This window comes from Zalophus californianus, chromosome X (assembly GCF_009762305.2).
Source record: "Zalophus californianus isolate mZalCal1 chromosome X, mZalCal1.pri.v2, whole genome shotgun sequence".
Taxonomy (NCBI): domain Eukaryota; kingdom Metazoa; phylum Chordata; class Mammalia; order Carnivora; family Otariidae; genus Zalophus; species Zalophus californianus.
The window spans coordinates 95,176,327-95,203,188 of record NC_045612.1 but is presented as its reverse complement, the minus strand read 5'-3'; the positions used below and the strand labels follow the sequence as shown (position 1 = coordinate 95,203,188).

At 49.3% G+C, this 26,862-nt stretch overlaps 1 pseudogene; it reads left to right on the top strand.

The window, feature by feature from the left end:
- The first annotated feature begins 8,714 nt into the window (after nt 1-8,714).
- Nucleotides 8,715-25,934, top strand: LOC113930364 (annotated as a pseudogene).
- Nucleotides 25,935-26,862: the final 928 nt, after the last annotated feature.

Sequence of the window (26,862 nt, the reverse complement as noted above, 5' to 3'; positions counted from 1 at the left end):
GTGTCCTGTAATCGTGAGGTTCTCCTAAAAGAGAACATAGGTACTCTGGGTTAAAGACTGAAGGAGGTCCCTGGCAGAAATTAGCCGATCACTGTGTTACTTAATGGAGTGCTTGGCACATAGTCACTTTTCAATATTAGCTTTGAGTACACTTGAGAGATTTCTCTGTCTGCTACACGTGGGTCTACTTCTCAGGGATTCTGGCACCATCTATAAGTAGGAAACCCCTAAGTGTGTGTGTGTGTGTGTGTGTGTGTGTGTGTGTGAATATTTCATTGAAGTATAACATACATATGGAAAAGGACAGAAATCCCCCCTCGTGCCGCCTTTCAGACATCACCTCTGCCACCAAGGGTAACCATATCCTTACTTTTAAGAGCTTGGATTGGTTTGGCCATCTTGTATCGGTTTCCCAGAGCTGCCATAACAAAATATCACAAACCAGGGTGCTTAAAACAATAGAAATGCATTGTCTCACAGTTCCGGAGGCTAGAAGTCCAATATCAAGGTGTTGGCAGGACCATGATCCCTCTGAAACCTGGAGGAGAGGATCCCTCCTTGCCTCTTCCTAGCGTCTGGTGGTGACTGGCTGTTCAACAGTTCTTGCTGTTCCTTGGCTTATAGATGTCTCACTTCAATCTCTGCTGCCATTGTCATGTGGCCTTCTTCCCTTCTGTCTCTGGTCTCTGTGTCTCTTCTCCTCTGATAAGGACACCACTCCGATTGAGTGTCCTCTCTACTCCAGTAGGACCTCACCTTTGCCGATTACATCTGCAACCACCCTACTTCCAATAAGGTCACACTCTGAGGTATTAGGGGTTAGGACTCCAACATGTCTTTTTGAGGGGACACAATTCACCAGTTCACAACACCGTCCAGATGGAAAATGAGGTCATACAGGATGAATTGTGGCTGGCTTCTTCACTCAGTGTGGTTTGCGAAATTCATTCATATTATAACAGGTAGCTGTAGCTAACCACTCTTGTTGCTGTATAGTATTCCATTTTGTGAATGTACCATCATTTAACTCTCCATTCTACTGTTTTTTGAAAGATTTTATTAATTTATTTGTCAGAGAGAGAGAGAGTACAAGCAGGGGGAGTGGGAGAGGGAGAAGCAGGCTCCCCGCCGAGCAGGGAGCCCAATGTGGGGCTCGATCCCAGGACCTTGGGATCATGACCTGAGCTGAAGGCAGACACTTCATCGACTGAGCCACCCAGGCGCCCCTCCATTCTGTCCACGGGCATTTGGGTAGATACTGGCAGACGGTATTCAAAGGGATTTGAGCGATTTACCCTCCCACCAGCCATGTCTGAGAGTTCTGGTTTCTGCTCCCGTCCACACTTAGTATTGTCCTTCTTCTTCATTTTAGCTCTTCTGATGGGTCCATAATGACATCGTACTGTGTTTTTAATTTGCTTCCTTTGGTTTTTCGTTCCAGCTTCCCAGCTCTCGTGGATCATCTTGGACACTTCCTGCTCCCTTCATCACCCATTACCACAACTGGTGTTTCAAAATCCCTTCCTTATAGTCGGATGTCTTGGTCTACAGGGAAACCAGTGTCTTTCCCCATTCATCATCCTCTTACAGAAGAATTTCTTTTGCAGCATCTTTGAACTGCCTCTGAACTCATGTTGCAAAAGAATCGTTGCCTGTTTGTTGATTATTTGGGGTTTTTTTAATGCCTTCAGAGCACAGCTGGAACAAACATGAGGTTGGAGAGCAAGACGCTTGCCATAACAAATTTATAGAGGCTGTGGTGCATACAGATCTACTCGTAACAAAGTAATCCCCAACTTTGCTCTATGGCTGTCTTTCTTATTGTATGATTGTTAAATGCATTTCATGGTGCCATTCTGTTAGAGTGTCAGATCGCTAGTGGAGATAAAGCAGTTCCTGAACAGGATGGGTGGCTGTGAGAAGGCAGCCATCCCCTGTTTAAACGGCTACCCCGGGCCCCTTTCCTTCCTCCTGCCTGCACTCTCTATCTAGACTGTAGCAAGTTTGCATCTATTGTGAGTGTCCAGGGAAGCAAAGTGGTATCCTGGAAAAGACAGGGCTGAGGGGAGAAGGGTCAGTCACCTTAACTCTAGGCCCCATCCTGCTGCTTGCTGGTGATGTGAGAGGGGGTGGGGAGCCGGGCAGATGGGCATCCTTGAGGAAGCAGGTGACTCAGTGGGAGTGGAACGAGTCAAAGCCAGAGACTAGAAGCCAGTGATGGACTGTAGCTCTCATGCATTCTGGGCTCACTCCCTTTCTCCCAGTCAAGTACTCTGTGAAGTCTTTTAGAGGAGGCCGGTCTGTCTGGGGTACTGTCTGGACTTAGGTTGGAGATTTAAAGGGGAGCCACTGTTCTGGGGCCATGAGTTAACACGGCTAAAGAGTGCTGGCTTCTCGGACTGGCTTCTTCTCCATCTTCAAGTGTCACCTCCTAAAACGGCTAGAGAAGGAAGGGCGATCGCCAACCAACTCTGTTTTGAACCTGTATTGTTTCCAAACCTGGCCTCAGGCGAGTCAGACTCTTGATGTTTGACATTTATTGACTGTCCCAGAGCATTTGGGATGATAGAGAATGTAAATAAATAGATCATAGCCTGCCCCTATAAGGACTTTTTTAAAAATAAAGATTTATTTATTTATTTTAGAGAGCATGAGCGGGGGTAAGAGCAGAGGCAGAGGGAGAGAGAATCTCAAGCAGACTCCCTGCTGAGCATGGAGCCCAACGCAGGGCTCGATCCCGACCTGAGCCGAAACCAAGAGTTGGCTGAGCCACCAGGTGCCCCTATGGACTTTTTATTAAACATTTACCAAGAACCTTACATGTGTGAAGGGAATCTCAGAGCCATCCACACCCACCCACTGGGCTGACAAATGAGGACTGCCAAGTCTTAAGGCAAGTGAAATGAAGACTTCCCTCAACAGGCCCAACAAACCAGTGCCAGACCATGACCGTAACATGGAGTTATACTCTTTCTGCCATTTACCTGAGCTTCCACTTCCTGTCTGGAAACAGCTGGCCTCTGTGATTTGTTTAGGTGGAATTTCTCCAAGCATCGCGTTCTTGTATTTATCTTCCAAAGGTGGGAGAATAATTGAGTTCAATGCAAACCTGCATAGCAGTGACCCCTTCATGGAGGAAAGCACTGGAAGGACAGTTTGTGGGCTTGGCTTGAGATGTGGGGCTAAGAGGGAATTGTGGAGGGGTAGGTTGAGGAAGAGAGGAATCAGAGAACATTTAGGCTTATCTGTGGCTTGTTTCAACTCTAAGCAATTTGGTGGCTACACAAGGAGCATCCTTTGAAGGGAAGAAATGATTGAGGACCACTGTCATATTGCGGCCCATATGATAAGGTGGAAAATTAATGAATGGGTTACCTTTCAGCCCACAGAATGAGCACTGCCCACCTGGCTTGACACAGGCCCACCACCTACCCTCAGGAGGAAAGGACAGAAAGCTACTTCACAGTTGATACTTCTCACATATGTCAGGATATTAACCCTAAAGTTGCCGGAAATCGGGGCCAGTTTTCTCACTGGCATCCTTCTATGATTAACTCCATGATTAGTAGGTAAACTAAATTCTGAGAAAATACATTTTCATTTTCCCACATGGGAATAAACAGCGTCATTTTCAGTGAAACAAATGCTATCAAGAAGCATTTCTTTCTTTTTTTAACCCTGAATTGGCAAAAGTTGGTTCATCAACGTTCTACTCATCCACTGTGGAGATTGGTGGCCTCTCTGGGCCTCTAGTATCATTCCTGGAATGACCCAGAACAACCACTTATATTTTCTGAGTTGGTCCCTGATCTAAGAGCTTGTGGTAGATGGTGCTGTGGTTGCCAATTTTTCCACCCTCCTTATGGCCACGCCTTTTGCCATGTGACTTGCTGTAGCTAATGAGATCCTGGCAGACACGAAGTCCACAAAGGCTTGAAATGGGCTGTGCCCTCTCATGGCGGCTGCAGCCCCTTTATCCTGGCCTCAGAATAAAATCATGCAGAGCAGACCTGAGTGCTCCCCTGTAGCGTAGAGTCAAGCCCAGCTGAACCTGAAGCTTGAAGTGGATCCACTCAACAGATCCTAGCCTGGGTCCACTGAGCCACAGACACTGCGGACCCGTAAATGTGAAATGGAATGGTGATTTCGTTGGTCATTGAATTTGAGGATGCTTAGTCGTAGCTGAAAGTCACAGAACCCTTTAAGCATGTTTTTTTTTTTTTTCATTGAACTCAACAATGTTATACGTGGGCACTCCTGTTATACCCATTTTAAAGACGTGGAAAATGATTGTTAGGGTAAGGAATTTAGTCAGGTTCACATTACTAAGAAATGTCAGAATGGTAATTCAAATGCTGGTGTGTGGGGTTCCAAGGCTTGTGCTGTTAGCAACTATGTTTTCTTCATCAAGGGCAAACCTACAGGGTCTAGGGCAAAGAGAGAGCAGCACCACTTACGCATCAGCCAGCTGACTTCCTGTTTCTGCATCACTGGACAATTTGAAACCTTGAGATTTTGAACCGTTCCCCTCTTCTCCCCGGCCCAGCAGATGGGTCCTATTCTTGAGAAAACTAGAGCCTACAGTGCTGTTGCCTTTGCAGAGTTTGGGGAAATTCTCTGGTGATGTATTTGCTTACAGAACATTAGCTGTTTACTTACCAAGAGATGTAGGGGGTGCGAAGGTTACACCCCTTGGCAGTTGAAGGTCAGTTGGAAGTGATGGACCAAGAACCTCTGAAGCCTTGATCCAGATCAGTGGAAAACCATGATCTCTTTGATAATATATCCATTTCACTCTAATTTCCTACGAATTGGGTTAGTATGTAAAGCCACTTGGCTGTACTTTTACTGGCTTGGAATGTGGGTTTTGGAGACAGGGGCTTGGATTCGGTAAACGAGTGACTTTGGGTAAGTCACTTAACCTTTTGGGGTCTCGGTTTTTTCACCTCTAAAGTAGAGATAATAATACTACCTCCTTGTGGGTGGTATGTGGATAAAAATGAGATAATGCATATAAAGTACCTACTTAACACATTATTTGGCTTTAAGATACTCTGGGCTACAAGTGACAGAGATTCCCGAGTCAAAATGGCTGAAACAATTAGGAAATGTATAATCTCACATAGTCGGGTGAAGGAAGAGAGCTCCAGGTGGGATCCAGCCAGGGCTCTGGTCCCAATATATCAGCCATTCTCTGGATTTGGTCTTCCTCGGGTTGGCCCCCAAAGAAACAGGAGAGCTACTGGTCCCAACTGGAGTGGCGGGATTGCTCGTCCATGGCCAGTGGAAGAGAAAGAGCAAACCACTCTCAAATATGGAGAGAAATTCCTTCCTTGACATCTCATTGAGCCAACCTTATGTTACTGCCCTCCCCCTGAATCAGTAACTTGCCAGAAAGGTGCTCCGTGGCAATTGACTTTAGCTTGGGTCTGCAGACCATCAATCGGGAGAAAAGAGGAATGGATTATGGTGATCGATTCACGTGAGCCAGGATTCATCTTTGTTGCTGGATGTAGGGGCCACCTTCCCCTAAGTTACACGGTGTGGGTGGGGAAGGAGTGATTACTTGAACAAGAGCAAGATCCTATTAGAAGAGAGGCAGCGGGGAATAGATTTGGTGAAGGCATTCAACAGGGGTGACCACAGCAGACAGAAAGTAGGCGCTCAATAATTTCTAGCTTTGCTGTTCTAATTTTGCAACCAAAAGTTGTTGTTGTTGTTGTTTTATCAGTCAGTTTTGGTGTTTTATGCTAAGGCGACTGATGTCTGGCCCTCAGCCATGCCCTGAAAGACAAATTTGGGAACTCGGGGGTGACAAACGATTTACATTGAAAGCTTGTCTCGCCTCTTCTTTTTTGGGAAATTAATCTACCTGGAAAACAAATTCCAAGGCCCCGTGAAGACTTGGTTGGTCTAAACTCAATTCCTCATGTCAATGTCACCTTGAAAACGCAAAGCTGATAATGCACAACAACTTTTCCCTCCTTGGACCAAGCCATATTTTCCTTCAGAAATATTATACTTTTGTATAAAACCTTGGCAGTCTGTGGTGGACATATATTGTTTCTGCCTATCTTTTCCTCTTTTCCACCTAACAGAGCTTCCATCTCCTATGGGAAATTTATTCTGTGTGATTTGGATAAAGCTGACCTCATCTATACACACACACACACACACACACGCGCGCGCGCGCACGCGCATGCACGCGCGCACACGCCAGGTCGACCAATCAGAAAACATCATCTTTTCCTTTGGAGAGAGTTATTAGTTCCAGGATGGGCACGTGACTCAAGTCTAGCCATTCATTCACACTCTCTCTCTCCTGAAATTTTAAACCTTGGGTTGAATGAACAAGTGTCAAAGGCCACACCTCAATCTTTATATATAGGCCAGTGCTTGCAAAGTATACTTCCTGCATTCTCTTTATTTACATCCAGAGCTGACATGGTTTCCATCAGTCACAAGTTCGGATTGTCTTGATTACTTAGCTCTGTGAACTTCCCAGAATTTCTGTAATAGAAACTGCTATGGGGGCACCTGGGTGGCTCAGTCGTTAAGCGTCTGCCTTCGGCTCAGGTCATGATCCCAGGTTCCTGGGATCGAGTCCCACATCGGGCTCCCTGCTCCGCGGGAAGCCTGCTTCTCCCTCTCCCACTCCCCCTGCTTGTGTTCCTGCTCTCGCTATCTCTCTCTGTCAAATAAATAAAATCTTAAAAAAAAAAAAAAAAAAAAGAAACTGCTATGGGTTGAACTCTGTCTCCTGAAAATCCGTATGTTGAAGCTCTAACCTGCAATGTGAGTGTATTTGGAGATAGGGCTTTTAGGAGGTAATTAAGGTTCAATAAGGTCATAAGGGTGGGATCCTATTTGAATAGGACTGGTGGCCTTATAAGTAGGATAGAGGAAAAGATATCTCACTACACACACACACACACACACACACACACACACACACACACACACTGAGGAAAGACCCTTTGACCACACAGTGGGGAGGCAACCATCGGTAAGCCAGGAAGAGAGTCCTGACCAGAGCCAACTCTCCTGGCACCCTGATCTCAGACTTCCCCTCCGGAACAGTGAGGAAGAAATTTCTGTTGCTAAGGCCATCCACTCTGGTACTTTATTATGGCAGCCCGAGTAAACTAAAACAAATGTCATTTTCCCCCTTAAGTATCAATGTCTATTACTTGCCAACCAAATAAGTCCTCATTTTTGAGTAGCAAAGCAGCTGGTTAAATTGTCACTCCCTGTATCTTCAGATATAGACAATATGCCTCTGCACACCAGCTACTGGGCTTAGTAGGAAACTATCAGGATGTTGTAGCATGGGGGCAACTTTTTGTAGCTCTCCCCAAGGTCCTACAAGAAAAGCCTATTCTATTTGGAAGCCAAAGAGGAGTAGCGTATACCGCTGGCTGAAAAGCATGATCCCGAGCCTTGGCAGAACTGGAAAAAGTCCGATTTCATGCCCCACCACTGAAGTTAGAGCTCACGAAGGCAAGGAGGAGGGAAGCACAGTGGGGGATGAAATTGGTCCCAGGAAGAGATCCGTGGAAAATGGGAAATCCTTGGCTCCTTCCAAATATCTCCAGATGAGGACTCTTTGCCTGACAAAGGTAATAATTATCTTGAGTGTAATGAGTCATTCACTCAAATTGAATGGAAGCTTTGAACTTGGAAGCAAGGGGCAGATTAACTGGGCTTCATAACCAGGCTGCTGTTTTTATTGCTGAAATGCTGAGCCCCAAATGGAAGCTGTTAGATTAAGAATTAGGGGTTACCTGCTGCATACTGAGACCAATTATGACACAAAAGAAGCCACAGGGCTGGGGTACGGGTTCAAGTGCCAGAACTCAGCATGGCCTTTGGCTTTGATTAGAGTCACCGCTAGGTCCGTGGGGGCACCTACTCAAGTACTGTTTTGGAGGGGGATGGAGGCAAGCTGTAGGTACAATTTAATTTTTTTAAATGTGCTCTGAAATCCGGGGGCTCGTGTGAAGGGTAGCGATTTATCAGTGAGGATTTAGGAGGATGGGTATGAAAGACATGCTTTATTTTTGTGTTTCCTATCTGATCCGTGCGGGTAAAGATTCTTCAGAGTGTCCCAGCACCGTCTCTTCCCACGTGAGGCCCAGGAACCATTCTTTGTATTCTTTACTGCCAAACGTGTCATTCCCGGATAATTTCTTATCTTGCACTACAAGGAAAAGGTAGCACTCCTGTTATCACTCGCAATGCTGTAGCTCTTTGGAACCTGTTTGCATTGAAACTAGACAGAGCTTCTTGCCTTTCCAGCTCCCTCATATGACATTTACGCAAAGCTGGTTGACGTCACCCAGCATGCTGCATCATCCGGAGCACCGCCTCGAACACTGGTGGAGGGGCCAGTGACTCTCTCAAAGGTCACTCCTGTGTTTCATTGATGACCATCACAGATGCCCGTCTTCCTGAGTATGCAAGAAGATGCAAATGATAATCCCTTGTCCGGTCATGTGAAACTTACTGTCCAGAATTTTATGGTTCGAATGCTGAACAACACATCTTCCACTCGGGTCTTCCCTCGGTCTCTGTAAGCCGTCATCATTGCCTTTCTAGAATGTGATCTCTTATGACGTTGACCCCACCCTTGCTTTTCACACATCGCTGCCAGTGGGGAGGATAGGTGAGGAAGCATGGGCAGAAAGAGAAGAGTCGTCTCCTATGTGCGAGAGATGTCCATCCCTTATCCTGCACAGCTTGAGACGAGCCCCGGAGAGCCTGACGTTGTGTTGATGGAAGGTGAGAGAAGACATAGAGCAGAAAGGTCCGCTGATATTGCAGGGCAACAGTCCAGGGAGGCTTCGGAGGAGCTGGGCCCCTGGAGGACTAGGGATGGAGCCTGAGGAAGAGGCAGGTGCCTACTCTGGGTGCTAGCTACAGGACACACACAGGGCAGTGGTGCTCTAGACTGGAGCTGGCCCTGGAGTCGGGACAAGGAGACGCTGTAACTGACACATGGTCGGCTCTCACGGCTCAAATTCAAAGGTCAGCCGTGAACTGTGGGGAGCCTGGAGCCCCGAACTCACCCTGTGTCCTATGTAAACGAGAGACACCAAAATCAGTGTGCTGGCACAATTCTGCCAGCCCAGGTTTTGCGATACTGCAAGAGAAATACTGTGCTGGCCGGCAGAAAAGATCTCACCAGGCCGTCCTTCTGGAACCAGGCCTACAACAACGCCTTAGGACAGAACCTCGGAGTTTCTCAGAGAGTTTGGTCAATCCCTCTCAGGGAGTTGGGAGGGACGTAGATGGTTGCAGAGTGCCCCCAAAGGAGATAAACTGAGACTCGAGCTCACGTAGGTCTTGGTCTGGGCTCTGGGGACCTCATCCAGACAGATGGTACCACCAGCCCTGGAGGGTAGCTCCCAGTCACTGTTGGAGGACATAGAAAATGTTCAGGTAGGTGCTTCTGGTGACCAGGACCCACGCAGAACTGGGATAGCAAGATGAGAGGCAGTGCCCACACAGTTATTCTGGGCCAGTTCGGGCATTGGAGGGGGGTTTAGAAAATCTCATGGAAAGCACTCCAAAGCTGAGGTCCCTTGAAGCACTAAGACCAGAGCAGGGGCCCTGCTTGCCCAGGTCTAAGGCCCACACTGTCTTTGATTAATAACCAATTCTCTCATTGGAAAATCCAATGGCTGGTCATTAATTGAGAGTTTTAATGACACTGCATTGCTAAAGTACCCACCAAGTCTGGGAAGCAGGGGTCTCTGATTGTTTAGTTCCTAGGCAATCCCAGACCCCTCCAAGTGTTCTGACAGGTATGGAGCTGCCAGATGGATAAGTCCTCTAGAATTGAATTGTTTCTTATGCCCTCTTTAGGGAAGTCTGAGAGAGAGAGAGAGAGAGAGAGAGAGAGAGAGAGAGAATGTGTGTGCATGTTGTCCCGGCAAGCATTGAGAATGATTGAGAATTGCATTTCTGTGTAATGGGTAGTAAAGTGTCTATTGTTTTTGTTTTTATTGATGAAGAAATGAAGACACAATGATTATATAATCCTCCCACTGTCGGATGCATAGAAAGTGACAAAGCCAGGATGTGATCTCTTTTATCCCCAAGCCCATATTCTATATGAACTCAAATAGGACAATGAGGCAGGAGAAACATCCTTTAGCACCTGGGCTCCCCAAATTTATCCAGTGTTTTGCCTGGTGGGCGGGAGGTGAGTGGACAGAGCACAGCAAGAAATTTCCTTGCTCAGGGACGCCTTCACCATCCCAGTCCCCTTCTTCCCATCTGACTTTCTCCCACTAGCCTTGTGCTGGGCAGCACATCTTATTGCATCCTGCTGCCTGATGTCTAAGGGGTTTGGAAGCCTAGGCTCTGTGATCTTTACGGCCACCCTCTCAAAAAATTAGAATGCGGTACTCTAGTTATTCGCTCCATCATTTCTGCTTTAGGTAATAAATGCTGCTAGTTGAAATGAAGGATCCCTTTGAGAACCTGGGGATCTCTTTCCTTTTTTGTTTTTTCTTCCTTCCTTCCTTCCTTCCTTCCTTCCTTCCTTCCTTCCCTCCGTCCTTCCTCCATTTCAAGCTGTGTACTTATTTTTTCATTATGTCTCATCAGATAACTCTGTGTGTTTGCAGTGGGAGCACAGTGAGCACGGCCCTTGTGAGCTCAGTCTCCCGAGTTATTGAAACGCTGCCTATCTTTCCCACACCGAACTTCCACCCGGTTCTGGATGATTCGCGCAGACTGCCTTCGTTCTGACTTGAAGGAAACCCGGATGGTGGGGGTTACGGATGTCATCTCACGGTGAGTTTGGAGAGGAGAGGTTACATCGGCCCGAGCCTACCTGAGGATGGACTGTGGTCCAGAGATGGTGAGTCTGGTTCTGTCTCGATCCCAAGAAGCATCACATCTATCAGATAAGTCCTCTCGGTTATGAGAGGCCCTAATTAAGGCGTGTGCTGATTCGTTCTTCCCTGACAAGGACGGCAGATTAATGCTTACTGGGTGCTACATATGTTATCTCGTGTGTATCTCTAATAAAAATAACACTGGCTACAATTTACAGTGGCCTTACCGTGTCCCAGAGCCCTATGCAAAGCCCTTTGCATTCATTATTTTGTTCGCCCTCCCACCTACCTGATGAGGCAACTCTTGAGCATTATTTCTCTCACCGCACAGAGGAAGGAGCTAAGGCTCAAAGAATTTCAGTAAATTTCTCAAGGTCACACTGCTAGAAAGAGGTAGGGCGGGTTTCACACCAAGGCTCGTTTGATTTCATAGCACTTAACCACTTGCCACTGCGCTGTTATGTTTTAATGTTAAGGGGAAGTGAGAAATGTAATAATAGAACTTGGGCAAGGTGGCAATAAAAATGAGGTAGCGCTGTTGCATCCCTCTTACAACTGCCCTTACCTCAATCCCCTTGCCTTTATGTGCCAGAGGTGCTCGGAATACTGATGGGGCTGGGCGAGTGAGGAGGGCATGACTGAGGAGCCAGCAGGCTCCTGGGTCCAAGGCGGACCTAGCCAAGCGGGAAGTGCTATTCTTGCTCCAAGGTCCACCAAGCAACTATCAGAGAGCTTTAGGATTGTGGTAGGGAGGGGACAGGGAAAGACGATGGAGCCCAGTGGGCTGGGAACCCCCGTGGGTCTGGAGGGCTAGAGGCCAGCCAGCTCTGTGACCTTGGGCAAGTTCCTTAACCTCTCTGGGCTTGCTTCAGGGAGGTTAGGGTATTGTGTGGGGCTGGTTCAGGCTGCCTATAACACCCTGGTTTTAAGCAGGGCAAGCGGAGAAGGATGTCCCGGGTGAGAGAGGCTGAGGAAGTTCCCGAGCCTGCCAGCCCCACAGGGACGCTTGCCCTTCCAACGTTGTGTCTGGTCCCCTCTGGCTTTCTGACGCTGCCTTGTGTCACCCTGTGGTTCCTCTTAACGCTTAGTAATCAGTTGCCCACTGCGTCTAGTGCTTAGCTCCAGCATGATGGTGAGAAACTCTGGCTCAGGAGTCAGGCTGCCTGGGCTCAAGTTCTCACTCTCTTGCCTGCTCCCTGGGCCTTAGTTTTCTCACCTTTAAAGTGGCAGTAAGAATGATGCTTTTCTTGTGGGCTTGTCTGAGGACTCAAGGTCATGTTCGTGTCAAATGCTCAGGCTGCTCCCCTTGATGCCAGGCACACGGACCTGCCCCTTAAACGTTAGCAGTGACGAGCAGCAATGAAAAAAAGCAGCAAACGTTTGCCGAGCAGCTCCCGAGAGCAAGCCCCGCAGGTGAGGGCTGTGGGTACGCAGGGAGCCATAGCTGTGGCCCCTCAGCCCAGAGTTCCTGGCGCGCTCACCAGCTGTCAACGCTCAGACCAAGTCTGGGGTATGAGATGTCTCTTGAAAGCAAGACTGTACAGAGAAAGAGCCAGAACTGTGAACCGGACCCGACAAAACTTCAGCCAACCCAGCAGGGAGCTCTAGACCAAGAATGGTGTCCCATGTGGGACCCAAATGGCCAGGCCTTCCTATTCCCTCCTCGCCCACTCACCAGACGGGGGCCACCCCAGAAAGCACATGACCTTGGGCCAAGCAGCTCTCAGCAGCTCAGACAGGCACGGAAGGGCTGACATCTGGAGGCTGACTCTGGGGCTGGACAGCAAGTCCTCCTCTGAAGGGGGGTGGGGTGGTCTGGGCAGTGCCGTGGAGTGTCCATCACACTCAAGGAGTTTATAACTGACCGAGGGCATGGATAGAGGACCAAGTCGGACAACAGATTGTCCAGGGAGAAGTTCCCAGAGCTCGGCCAAACCGAAGAGCGCCTTGCTGTGGGGAGGACTCAGGTTCTTGTAGAGAACCAATGGAAAAGTCGGACATCCATGCCTCATGCCGCACTGGAGGGGGCACAGTAAAGACCCACACAGGGAACTTAAGCCCAAGGCCAGAAACCTGCAGGGGGCAGGAGGTGGGTTTGTTCCGGGGCCTGGGAGAAGACAAAGCCAGAGCAAGCGGGCCTCACACCCTGACTAGCGTGAGGGCCGCGGCTGGGCATCAGCTATGTGGCAGCCTGGTGAGCCTGAAGGCCTCAAGGCTGGAGATAGGCCCCATTAGGTAAAGACCCAATTAACAGGTGTTAGGAGGGAGAATCCAAAAATATTCTCTGGTCCCCCGTAAGAAGGCTATAAGTAAACAAACAAACCAACAACAACAACAACAAAAGCCAACTTCTAAAACCAGAAAGATCTCTCGCTTCCTATCCACCTGCCTCCCGGGTGTCTGTCCTCTGTCATCTTTTATATCATGACCTTAGCCACTGTGATGATCTCAGCACCTGAACATGGCCCGTCCTCGGTGAACGTGCTCAGTGGGAAGAGGGAGCAGGGGCTTCCCATCTTGGCCTCCTTAGAAATTTGGAGATGCAGGCCACAGGCATGTTGGGAAGGGCTTTGAATACCCAGACAAGGGAGGTGGAATTCTTTTGGCAAGAACTGGGGAGTTGCTGAAGACTTGGTGATTGAGAGAATGATAAAGAGAATTAGACCAGTAGTTGAGCAGGATGGCATGTGCTCGCAGTGTTCTAGATATTCCAGAAAAATGGGAGACAGGAGGTGGACACGTAAAGCCCTCGGGTTTGTTGTCTCAGTCCAGGTGAAGGAGAGGGGCCTGAGCTGAGGAGTGGGGTGGCAGTAGGCAGAAGGATGGGGTCGGAGAGGTGTTGCAAGGCCCCCATGTTCCTGAACTTGCCGCCAAGGAGAGTGGTAGCCCCCCGCCCACCCCCAAAGCTGGCTGGGGGACAAGGGAGCTGGAGAGAGGGAGTGGGCATTTCTCTTGGCGAGGAGATTCTCAGGGGAGGGTGACGGGATTTTTAATGCATAAGCTATATGCCCAGTAGCCCAGAAGCCGCCCCTGAGATCAGGATTTGTGTGTGAGTGGTTCGGCATGGCGGTGACCTGCAGGGGCCAAGGGGAAGCAGGAAAGGAAAGAAGAGAAGGAGCCACACAGGGCCCACACAGGCATGTCCTGGCCTGGCCTCACCGGCAAGACAGCTCCGGAGGGTGACTGCCTCTGAGCTGGCACGGCCCAGCGAGGGGAGGTGGGCTCTCACACCCCTGTCCCCAGCCGCCAGTGACCACAAGCCCCATAACCTGAGGATGCGTGGAGGGCGCCGAGTCAAAGCTGGGTGACAGGAACAGAGTGCACACACAAAGCGGCCAAAGGGACCCCGGGGTGACTGGGTGGGGCCCCAACGCGGTCTGCTGTCACGAGGAGCACTGTCCTGAGAAAGAACAGTGGCTTTTGCCTGCAACGGTTCTGGCCAAGCTGATCTTTGTCCTCCCAGCCATCTGCTGCTTCGAGGAACAGCGTAGAAGCCTGGGCGGGTGGCTGGGGCAGGTTTCGCCTCACATTCATCTTTTTGCATAGGAAATGGGAAGCCAGGAAGCTCATCGTTCTATGCCAGAGCACCCCTTGGCCTGCAGCGTGCCCTGGGTGCTGGCACGTCCTTGATGCCCTGGCTCGGGGCAGGGGGACCATCCAGCCCTGCAGAGGGCTCCGAGCTCAGGCTCATTCTCCATCCAGATGCCGTGGCTTCTGAGCCGGCCACGAGCGCCACAGCCTCCGGAGAGCTCTCTCTAAGGCGCTCCCTTGTCAGCAGGCAGGAGACTGACCTCGACACCCTGGCGGATGCCCCCCGCCCATGAGGACTTGCCGGACGACTCCAGAAACCGCAGGACACAGGTGCCACCATCACATGTGAATTGCGTGGGCCTGGAGCGCGCAGAGCTGGAATCACAAAGCGAATTAAGCCAGGCCTCTGGGGGTGGGGGAGGGGAGGGAGGCCCCCTCTTTCCCTGCAAGGAAAGAAACAATGAAAGCCGGGGAGTACAGAGCCGGGCGAAAGAGCCTCCCTCCCAGACCCTGGCCGGGGTTCGGGCCTGTGCCTTGCGCAGCGTGCCAGGCGCAGGCCAGGGGCCCGGACAGATGAACCCCCAAACAAAGGGGTTGGTGAGGATTCTGCTCCCGCCTCTGGCTGCCTTCTGTTCGGATGGGGCCTTGTCGAGCCCATAGGAGTTGTTGAATGCCTTGTGTCCCGTCCCTGTCTATATCCACCCCTGCTGTCATCCCCGTGGCCTCTCCCCTGTTCTGTCCACCTGCCTCCGCGCACCTCACCCCCAGGCAGGTAGGTAGGCCTGGCTTTGCCCTCGGCTTCCCAGCGGCAAACAGGAAGACGGGAGGCAGCCGGGAGTCAGTGGTCTTTTCCCAGAAACCTCGCCAGCACGTCTCTGTCCCCCTTCCTGCCGGAGAGCCGATCGCTGTGTGCTCTGCGGCCGCCCGCTCGGTGGGGCTGCCTCACCCTTGGTGGGGCTAGCCCCGAGCTAAGTCGTGAAGGTGGCGCCTTCTCCCCGAGCCAACGGCTCTGTTGTCTCTGCACCCCCACTCAGCCCCCCTCTCCGGGTTTGCTCAGGTTTGGCATCCTTCCAATCCCACAGGAATTTGGCTGATAAATGAATTCATACTCAAAGGTTATTGACTTAATTTGTCACCCCCATCCAGGAGCTATTTGCACTGAAAAGAGATCCACCAGGGAGAAGGCAATGTTTAACTGCAAAGAATGCTTTTGGAAGGGGCGGTAGGGCGGGGGAGGTTCGGGCCGCGTGGCCTTCGGGCAGCCCTCAGCCGATCACCACCGAGCTGACACTTTCTCTCAGCACGTTCTGGCTGCGGGCAGATTTCAGGGGGGCCCAGAACGGCCTGGGGTGCTTGCGGGAAACTGCAGATCCCAGGGCCCCGGGGATTTGATTTAGCGGGCCTGCACGGGGCCCCGGGATCTGCATTTTCATCCGCTCTCCACTTTCTGATGGAAGAGGTCCGTGGACCGCATTTTGAAAAATACTTGGGCATCAGTCGGCTCGGGCTGCCGTAAACTCTGTGTGGCTCAAACAGCAGGCCTTTGTTCTGTTCTGTTTGTTCAGTTCTGGAGGCGGGGAATCCAAGATCAAAGTGTGGGCAGGTTTGGTGTGGTCCTCGGCCTAGAGACAGCGGCGGCTCCCTGTGTCTTCACCTGCCAAGCGCTCTGCCCGCGTAGAGCCCCCCAAACCCCCCGCCCTGTCTCTCTGTGTGTCCGAATGCCTGGTTCTTAGAAGGACACCACCAGTCAGATTGGATTAAACCCACCCTAAGGGCCTCATTTTACTTTAATCACCTCTTTAAAGGCCCCGTCTCCAAAGGCAGTCGCATTCTGAGGTCCTGGCCGTGAGGGCATCAACATCCAGATGCGGGGGAGGGATACACTTCAGCCCGTAGCGGGCATGTAGAAACAACAGCAAAAAATAAGGCATTTTTGAAGCGGTTCCCAAGTTCACTCATCTTTTCGGTTAACTGCCAGAGCAAAGATACCCGCGTGTGAAGAGATGCTGCGGGAAAGGAGGCCGGGGGGCCTCGGACAGCGCCCCCTGTCGGCACTGCCGGCCTCCGTTGTGGCAACAACCTCGGCTCGCCCTCCGGAGCGCCCACCCTGTTGTTCTTCCTCCTGGGTTCAGAAACAGCCTTTCTTCCCTCCGCTTCACGGGAGAGAAGTCTCTGGCTCTGGCACCAGCGTGGCCGCCCGAGGCAGCCCTTCCTTCTGCCTCCGAGGGTGCTGCTTTCTCCAGAAAGAAGCGAGGACCCTTCACCCTCTCCATTCATCATCACCCCGGGCAATCTAATTACAGCCTTGTCTTAAAAGAGGAACTCATTTACAATTGAGACTTCTTCCTTATGAAAATGTAACATCTTGAACTATGTTTTTCTGGCCCCCTTTTTCAAAAATAAAAAAGGAAATTAATTAATTTCCTTGCACACGGGAAAAACTCATGAGGTCTTGCCGGTTGTGCGAGGAAAGGATTCTCTCTCTCCCTCTCTCTCTCTCTCTCTCTCTCTCTCTCTCTCTCTCCCGGCCTCCCGCTGTGTGACAGTGAAATGCTAAAATGATTTTGGCAGGAGAATATTCTCAAAGGCTGTTTTTTATTTCAGCGGCAGAAGAGTATCTCTGAACGCAGGCTGCACCTCTGCCCTGTGGGGCTGTTTCTAATTGCACGAGGTGAGCTGCAGAAATCCTTCCCCCAGCCGGGTGGGGAGAAAGCGGCAAGACACCTAAGAAAGATAAATGTGTCTGCCACACTCGGCGCTCACCACTTAAAGGAATTAACTTGTTGGAACAAAATATTTCTATGGGTGCACAAACTATGCATGAGAATAATGAGGCTGACCCCTTCCTTACGCTTTGCAGTCACTGGGGTTTGTTGCTTCTCTCTCTAATCACAACATGCTATGTTCCTCCTTGCTCACACCTCTGTCGGCAAGACTGGCTGCGAATACTTTAGATTATCACCTTCTCATTTTCGGTGTGAAATAATTGCCCAAGGATGGAAACTGACAAACAAGAATGTGGATTTCAGAAAGCAGCCCACTCGTTATTTAGGATGGCCTGCGTAGAAGGGAGACAGGTGCATTGTGTGTCATCACCTTCTCCCGTCCTCACACTCACCCCTTTAGTAACTGAGCTGTGCTCTCAAAGACCTAGATTGATTCGAAATATGGCAGACAGTGGGGGGACTGACGTGTTTAATTAAAGCCCTATCTGATGCTGCAGTATAAGGGCAAAAGGTTCTGGGGAGAAGAAGCCTTGTGGGTTTCGCTCTTGGCGCCGCCACTGACGGGCTGTGTAGCCTCGGGCAAATTAACTAACCTCTCTGTGCCTCACTATTCTCTTCTATAAAAATGAGACCATAATAACAATGCTTTATGAGATGGCGAGGGCTGAGTTAACACATATAAGGTGGTCAGGACGATGATCAACATACAGCAAGCACTCAACCAATATCAGCTATTCTTATTTATGCCCTCGGAAAAGAAAGAGTAGATGCCTTCTTTCCCTCCTTCAGAAATATTTAGTCAGCGCTGTGCTCTGGCATCAGGAAAAGTAATCAAGGCCCCCGTCCCCAAGGAGCTCACAGTTTAGTGCACGTGTAACAACCGACTATACTAGTGCATAAGACAAATTTGAATAAATGCTGAGTAAGGGTAACAGTCCCATCGGATGGGGGCCAGAAGAGGAGCAACGCTTACTTTGGAGTAGAAGATCATGGATGACATCACGAAGGAGGTGGCTTTTGAGCTGGACCTTGCTCGGACGAAAGGTCTCCATAAGCAGAGAACAAAAGAAAGACGTTCCAGGGGGCAGTACATGGTACCTTCAGAGAAAGGCCAGGATGCCTATGATGTTGAGACAAAGGAACTGAGGGGACCGGGCGCCGGACAGGTAGTCGGAGACTTCATCTGGCCTGCAGCAACTTGGCATCCTGATTTTTTTCCCAGGTCAGAGAACTGGAAATGAAATGACCAGGTGACGTGTTCCCCCTATTTTATCCCCCTGAAAGAGTTTGGGGAAAAAATTTTAATGAGGAGCAAAGTCTTACAGTTACCAACTTTAATTTAGCAGCAAGACCCTCCCCCCCCACCCCGATTCTGTCCATACAGGTCATTTATTAGACCCAGAGAAATCTTTGTAGTCCCCACAAAAGTGCAGCTACCTCTGGGGTACGACACGGCTGCTACTTAACTGTCACGTAACATGACAATCGAGTGTCCTATTAGAGCTAGAATTTAATTGTGAAGACGGGTACCATATTTAACTGCAATCCTGGGGGGAATTTAGGTTGACAGGCTGTAATTACCCAAACTGGAACCTAGCCAGGACACACCTACTCTTTGCCAAAAGAGCTATGGGAGTTTCAAGGACCACAGGCCGCCTGAAGCTGCCGGGCCTGCGGGGTGGGGAATCGGCGCTTGCGGCTCCACAGCGCCCCCTAACAAAGCTCAAGGCAAGCGCAGGAGCTCCAAGGAGCCGGCCTTTTCTGACCACCCCCCCCCCCCCCCCCCCCCCCCCCGCCAGGCTTTGTAGCTAACCCCCAAGCCCTTCCCTGCCTCCACCTGGCTCCTATCCATCATGGGTTATCAGAAACTTTCCATTTAAGGTTGCTTGGCTGTGGGTCCTGCAGCCGGGTTCCCGCTGGGTCTTATCTGTGTCTGTCTGTCTGGTTGGCCCTCTCTGTGTGTGTCTGCCCAGGTCCTGCCGTTTCTCCCTTATCGTGATGGAAGTGCTTGTCCTGATAAAATAATTACCCACCAGAGCACAGTGGTTCTTGTTTTTTTTCTTTAATAAAAACAGGATCTTTTTATTGTTATGTTAATCACCATACATCATTAGTTTTTGATGTAGTGTTCCATGATTCATTGTTTGTGCATAACACCCAGTGCTCCACGCAGAACGTGCCCTCTTTAATACCCATCACCAGGCTAACCCATCCCCCCAACCCCCTCCCCTCTAGAAACCTCAGTTTGTTTTTCGGAGTCCATCGTCTCTCATGGTTCGTCTCCCCCTCCGACTTACTCCCCTTCATTCTTCCCCTCCTGCTATCTTCTTCTTCTTTTTTTTTCTTAACATATATTGCATTATTTGTTTCAGAAGTACCGATCTGTGATTCAACAGTCTTGCACAATTCACAGCGCTCACCATAGCACATACCCTCCCCAATGTCTGTCACCCAGCCACCCCATCCCTCCCACCCACCACTCCAGCAACCCTCAGTTTGTTTCCTGAGGTTAAGAATTCCTCATATCAGCGAGGTCATATGATACATGTCTTTCTCTGATTGACTTATTTCACTCAGCATAACACCCTCCAGTTCCCTCCATGTCGTTGCAAATGGCAAGATCTCATTCCTTTTTATGGCTGCATAATATTCCATTGTGTACATACACCACATCTTCTTTATCCATTCATCTGTCGATGGACATCTTGGCTCTTTCCACAGTTTGGCTATTGTGGACATTGCTGCTATAAACATTGGGGTGCACGAACCCCTTCGGATCCCTACATTTGTATCTTTGGGGTAAATACCCAGTAGTGCAATTGCTGGATCGTATGGTAGCTCTATTTTCAACTGTTTGAGGAACCTCCATACTGTTTTCCAGAGTAGTTCAGAGCACAGTGGTTCTGATCACCAGCTGCTGTTTCTACATAGAGATCAATTACAGGCATCTTTTCGCGGGGGAAGTGGGCTGGTCAGGCCAGTTTACTAAAAATCCCATTAAGAATCTTACTGTGAAATGCATTATATTCTTCTGGCCTTGCAATGCAGTTATTACCAGAAAAAAAGTACAAATTGGGCCAAGAAGAGGTCGAAATGTGGCTTGCTGATGTCACTGAAGGGTTAAAAGGGAGAAAGTTCTGCACTGCAAGCAGCAGTGTGAATAAATGTGGTCTTAATTTAAGGTTATGGATTTTTTTAAAAGCCTTGCTTTTTGTCTTCACAAGCCTTGGCATTCATATCAGTTAAAAAATAATTTAGACAGAAAATAAATGTTGGAGCAAACTCAAATTATTATGTGCATTTTAAATAAACCTGTGTTTTCTGCCACAGACATAGCGTATGAATAATAACATTAATAGTGATCACAATCATTTGTCAACTGATGATCTTTTCCCTCCGACCTTCCAGGCCATGGGTTCCTGGCCCTGCTATTTAACTCAGCCCAGGGCCTGTCCTTGGTGAGGGGGGCTGATGATAACAGCCCTCACTCCCTCTGCAGGGTGGAAAGGTAGAAAAGCCCAGGGTTCTGGTCCCAGCTCTGTCCTAATCAGCTGGGTGCGCGTGGGTAAGTTGCTTCACGCCTCTGGCCAGTTGTCAAAGGATGGAACGGTCTCCAAGGATGACCAGCAGAGCCCATAATGTGCAAAATCAAAAGCAATACAGGAATGTCACCTGGGAAAATTTTTTTTTCCATTTTTTTAAAGATGAAAGGTCTGAAAAAAGGCACAGACTCAAAAAGCAACTTCAACAAAGCAATTATTGAATAGAGCACCGGAGGAAGATAGATTAAGACTCATTTTTTTTTTTTTTAATTTGTGGACCGGTTTTCTACTGAGTTTCTAAGAACACACACACGTACAAGCTCACGTAGGTACACTTTGGTCAAAGGCGAATCCATGCAAAATGTACACTTTTCGACTCCTCTGGAAAGAAGTTTTCTCTGATCTACAAAGACAATCACGACATCATCGGGATATTATGATCTCTTTAATTCTTCTAGTAGTGTAAAACTGTCCAGATACTACCAACAGAACAATAACATGTAAGGTCAAACCATACGAAATTGTCATTTCTATAGGCCAAAAGGAGTGAATATAAGAAATTTCTTATGGTTCTAATATTTTATATATATATATATATATATGGCATATATATACTACATATCAAAAGATATATATGTATTATTATGTTTGTGTACTTATATATGTATTATTATATACCAAAAGATATATATATGTATATAATATATAAACCATTATAAATTATATAATAATAATAATATAGTCTAGAGAACTGTGATTCTTCTATGTTCTTATTTTTCTAGCAAATACTTTCTCAGCAAAAGACTGGTACATTCTTCATATTCCTATCCTAACACTTAGACGGAGATGGCATAAGACTTATTAACAGAACACGCTTTGGCACCCCAGGTTACATTTCTAAACATGGGAGCGGACCCTGATTTGGTCCAATATGAATATCACCAGATGTTGACACGTGCAAAGGTCACTCGGAGGCACTAGCGGGGATGTTGGCTCCCAGCAAAGGTGAAGGGTGCCCTGAGCTCTTGGGGAGAGTGAGCCCAGTGGAGCTGGGCCCAGCAAGACCTGTGCACAGCTGCACTCAGAGGTTTGAGGTCGTAATATATATCCCTGGGGAGAGATGCTTTTTAAATTTTTTTAGCGGAGTTGAATGGCAATTATTTTCTATTAGTGATTTTAAAAATTAAAAATACATGTATTATTACACCCAGTAATGATTTCAGGGACAGCTACTGTGATAGAATATTCCAGGATATTTTCAAAAGAAAAAGATGAGGCTGGTAAGAGTAGGGAAGCTTCCATGAATGAAGTGAGGGGATTCCAAAATGAATAAGGAAATAATGATTCCAGAGAGAAACAATCAAATTTTTCACTGATTAAAATTTTCACTTCCTTATTTTATGTATGTAGGTCTTTATTTGTTGCTCCTTCCAATTCCATAAAACAGTCGGAATAATCAGACCAAGTGCTCCCTATAAGGTATTTTTCAATGGAGATAACCGTGAATTTTCTTTGTGAAAAAAAAAATCAAGAAATATGGAAAAGTATAAAAGAAGAAAATGAAAATCACCTGTAATCTCATCATCCAAAAAGTATGATTGCAGAGCGCTTTTACCCAGACGTTTTTCTACACATATACATTTTCAAAATGCTCCAAAAACCAAAGCATCCTACACCTTCTGTTTCCAACTTTTTTTTCCCACTAATTGACAGCTACATGTCATGGACATTTTTGCCTATCAGTAGATACAAAGCTATTCGTCTTTTAAAAGTTGACTGCATAGTATTCCACTGTATGCTTAACCAATCAACTATTGATACACATTTAGATTAGCTTCTGGTTTTGCTCCTGTAAACCTCACGGAGACAAGCAATCTTACCATACAGGTCTTTGTTTACTTGTTTGATTATGCCTTAGGATTCTTTCCTACAGGTGGAATCTGTGAGTCAAAGGACAAGGGTTTTGCTCTGCATTGCCAAGTTGCTCTTCAAAAAGGCTGTACCTATTTACAGTCCCATTAGTGGCAAATGTAAATGCCCATTTCCCCTCACTTGGCCTGGGGAAGATGAATATGTTTAATCTTTGCTTAGCTGATACATGAAAAATTATATTGTACAGGTTCCATCTCACTGGTAATCAAACAGATACCAAATGAAATAGCACCTCTTCAGTCCTCGTATAGAGTTGATCTATAGTTCTTCCTTTGTGGCTTGCCTACTCGTGCCTTTGGCCCATTTTCCTATTTCGGTGATCCTCATTTTCTTATTGATTGAAAGAACACTTTATATATTAAGGATACTCTTCTTTCAGTTGTTGTCTATGTGAAAAATATTTTTGTCAGGTTTTCACTTGTCCTTTGTTTCTGCTCTTTTTTTTTTTCTTTTCAATGCCAAAGGTTTATGTTTTATGTATTGCAGCAGTTAACGTCTAAGGGTTTCAGTCTTCAGGGTCACTCTAGAAAGGCAACCTATTCATCTGCATTCTATTTTTCCAGTCATACTGAGTTACACTACAGTTAGAGCTCCCTTTTCCCTCCAAACCACATTTCTTGTTACTTTCCAGAGGTTCTGGAGGGAAAGCATAAGGGACCTTGGAAACCAGAACAGAGGAAATATGACTATTAATAGTAACACTTGACATTTCTATTTTCAGTGTGCTATAGGATCACTAATTAGTAACCCCCTTAGCTTAGACCCAAGGGTCATGCTGGCTGCCATTCACTCACTCTACAGGATACTGAGGCATAGAACAGGGAAGGCTGTGGCATTCATTTCGTGGGCAGCACTCTACCTGGCCAAGACTTCAATCCAGACTCCTGATTCCCCATCTGTGCTGATATGAAGGTCAGGCACTTTCCTCCACAAAGGCTGGCAGATCCCCAGAATGGACTCAGACCGTCAGGATGAGTTCTCCAACTGAAATGCCACTGCTGTTCCTGCTCCCTTTCCGGAAACCGGAAATCATATAACCTAGAGGATGGTTTGCAACCTGCGGTTTTCTAACTTCGTCTCGGACCACCGAAAGGATTGCACCACTTTTTAATTCACTGCTAATTTTTTGACAACCCGGATGCCTACTGCGCGAGTTAGGGAAGGCAAAGAAACGTGGAGGAAATGCGTGGATGGAAAGTGCCTTCTAAGTTGGTGCATGGTGTGCTCCCAAAGTGGCCTCACGTGAAACTCATTCATACCCCGGAGGTCGATTGGTCTCCCTCGTGTGCCAGGCACCGGGCTAGGGGCTGAGGAAACAATGAGGCTTGGCAGCTGTGACGCAAATCTGCTGTGCACTGTCATGTTGATGCTATGGATAGTACGGGGCTCTGGGCAGAGCAGAGGAGAGGTTCCTGGAGGGGTGGCCTCTCTGTGGAGATCCAACAGATGCACAGGCATTCATCGGGAAAGGGGGAATCTGTGGGCCTGAGAGAGATGAAGGCAACGTGCAAACTTCTGAAGAATGGAGTGGGCCAGAAGCCAGGAGAGTTGGATTCAGAGAAGATAAGGGCTTAGAGCAGTATTTCTTACATTATCTTTGGAGAAGGACTAGGGATCCCCCCCCCCCACCATCATGTGTCCCAGACCAATACTTTGGTGATAAAATACAATAAAACGGATTAACAAAAATTAATAAGCATCCAAAATACAAACCCCATTTTTTTTTTATTATTAGCTTCAGCAAACAAAAATTCCTCTGCCAAATTGCTACAAAAGTTTTTTGTTATTCTTCGTTTCTGTACTTAACTTCGTGGCAGACCAGCAACACTTTGCCTACTGGTGTGGGTCCACAAAGCATGCTTTTTGAGCGCCACTGAGGCCGGGCTTCCTGGGAAGAAGGTGGGGTCGGCAGCAGCAATGCCGCCAAGGTGTTAAGTGTGGTCAGCTAGGGGTCCTTTGTGTGTAGCAACAAATAGGCGGTTGCCAAGAGCAGTTTCGATGGCGTGGTTGAGACAGAAGACAGACAAGCGGGGTTGAGGAGTTCACCAGAGTTCACAGTGACTAAAAACATGGAAAGGAAGATGAACTGCGATAGAAGCAATTAGGCCTGGCCCGGAGGCCCCGCCCCGACAAGGTGGGTGTGGGAGAGCCCGGGACCCAATGCCAACGCGGTTGCCGCCCTGTGTGCAGGGCATCCCAGCCGGAAGGGGGGGGGGGAGCGGGTGGCCGAGGACCAGGGTGGCGGGGTTGCTGCGTGGCCTGACTACCACTGGCAGGCCCCCGAGCGCGCTCCAAAGGAGCGCTTGGCCTTCCTCTTCAACGACGAGGCGCTCTGGGCTGTGCACCTGCAGGCCGGCAAGGGGTCGTCTTGCGCGCTATGTTCAGGGGCACGGCACCGCGTGCGCCGAGATCGAGCTGCCGGAGGCGGAGCCGGCCTTCTTCCTGGCCCTGCTCCAGTTTCTCTGCTTCCCTGAGGTCACGACCACGCAGCACACCGCGGAGAAGCCTGCAGTGCTGGCGCTTGAGGCCCACCACGCGTTCCTATAGCCGACGCGGGCCAGACTCTTCCAGGAACGGCAGCCGGCCGGCCCTTGCCTGGTGAACACCAGCAAAAACACAGCGACACCATCTCTGCCGAGGGCTTCACAGACATTGCTGGTGGCCGGGCTGGGGCCGAACACCCTGGGCATTCAGCATCCTAGGCCACTGGTCCGAGGCTGAGGGTCGGCGACAGCAGCCTCAGGTGAGGCCTGAGAACAAGTGCAAGGTTCTGGGCGGGCGCTCGCCCTCATCCGCTTCCCGCTGATGACCCTCGAGGAGTCTGCTGCAGAGCCCGCGCAGAAGGGCATCCTCGTGGACCACGAGGCGAGCAGCCTCTTCCCGCACTTGACCGTCCGCCCTCCGCCACATATGGACTTCATCCACCAGGGGCGCTCCTGCCTCCGCAGGAAGGGGTGCGGCATCATGAACAGCCTCCAGCAGGGGGAGAGCCGCTGGGGGTACCTTCCATCAACAAGAGCATTTTCGTGGTTGGCTTTGGGCTCTGTGGCTCCATCCACGGGCCCACTGATTACCATGTGAACATCCAGCTCATCCACATGGACAGCACCACGGGCCAGAACGACAGCGGTTTCAGCTGTGAGAGGTCCACCAGCACCTTCTGGAGTCACACAGCATGTGCCATGCTGAAGGGCCTGGACTCACTCTCATTAGGCACCAAAGGCCTGCCCAAGGTGACCCAGGAGTCACCCACGACGGAGGGCCAAGACGTGCTTTACCTTCTGCTCTGTGGCCAGGAACAACAAGGCAGGTCCATGGAGGACAGCCTCATCTCGGAGGTCATCTTCTACACTTAGGCCCCCCAGGCCCCCAGCATTGTCCAGGGAGGATGGCCAGGACCCTGAAGTCACCTGATGCAGGTAGGCCACTCCGCATTTCGTGCCAAAGCCTGGTGGCCCCCGATGCTGTCTCTCTCCCCCCTGCCACATTTTAGACCCTCAGGAGAGGGTCTCCACATTCCCTGGTGGTGAGCACGGCTTCCTGTTTAGAGGAGCCGGGAGGTGGCTGGGTGCGGGGCGAGGGCTGTGTGAGGCAATTCCTCAGGACTTGGGGTACAGGGCTGGCTTGGTCCCTCCCTGAGCTGAGGTTTCACCGGGTCCCTGGGTGTGGTGTCCTGCCCACTGTCCTTGCATCTCACAGTCACCTGACCAAGTGCCTGACCGTCGGATTTGAATAGGTTTTTGTCTCATGTTAGTTTTGTTTAACTGCACGTGGCCCAATGTCTCAGATTTCCATTTGTCTGGTAGGAGTATGGAGGGGGCGCTTCTAGGGCATTCGGTTGGGATCTTGCATTCTTTTGTTCCAGTCAGTTCACTGGGGATGTTTAGGCCACCTGAGCTGGGCTCCCAGCACACTGGCCTGAGCTCTGGAAAGTAGGACTCGTAGGGGGGGATCCCGAGCCCCCCTGAAGTCCTGAAGGCTGTCTTCCTGCCATGCCCAGGCCCACCCAGTGGGCCTAGTGAAGGGCCATACCTGTCTAGCCTCTCTGAATGGGCCCTTACCGGTCCCTGAAGCTGAGTGTGTGGACCTCAGACCCTATCTTCCTGGGAGGGGCAATGTTGTGAGCCAGCTTTGGTGGCCATGTCCCTGGCTGGTCCTCCTGTACAGACTATAGCCCTGCCCCACCTGGCCTCGGAGTGAGCTGTGCTCAGAGGTGCTGGAGTGCACGGCCCCTCCCCCAACTTCCAAGTACCTCCCCACTCCCAAACCCTGTGTTTCTGCCCC